Raw genomic sequence first — 387 nt, forward strand, 5'->3', positions numbered from 1 at the left:
GAGACTGAAAGAAATTTATGATGTTTCCAAAATAATAGCATGGAACTCTGAAATTGAAGCCAAAGGAAAGGAAAAGATTTGCCCTTAATTCTCTAGCTAGGTAGCTGTGGGGCTAGGAGTTGCTCTGAAAGCTTTCCAGTTTTTCTGAGGACTCCAGATCAAAAACTCCCCTTGTCTGAAAGCCTCGTCTGTTTGTGCCTGCCCTGGGAAGGTCACAGAGCTCTAAGGTTAGAGTCCAGGAAAGGAGAAGCACTTATGAAACAAGTTGTTTATAGAATCTGCAGCTACCTGCAATTGGAGAGTTAAATCTGGGTTCTTGATTTCAAAGAGGGTAAACTCTTGGTAGGCGTGGCTCACACATTCCAACCACCCACAAGGAAGGGAGGA

The sequence above is a fragment of the Ovis aries genome, chromosome 14, assembly GCF_016772045.2.
Source record: "Ovis aries strain OAR_USU_Benz2616 breed Rambouillet chromosome 14, ARS-UI_Ramb_v3.0, whole genome shotgun sequence".
Taxonomy (NCBI): Eukaryota; Metazoa; Chordata; class Mammalia; order Artiodactyla; family Bovidae; genus Ovis; species Ovis aries.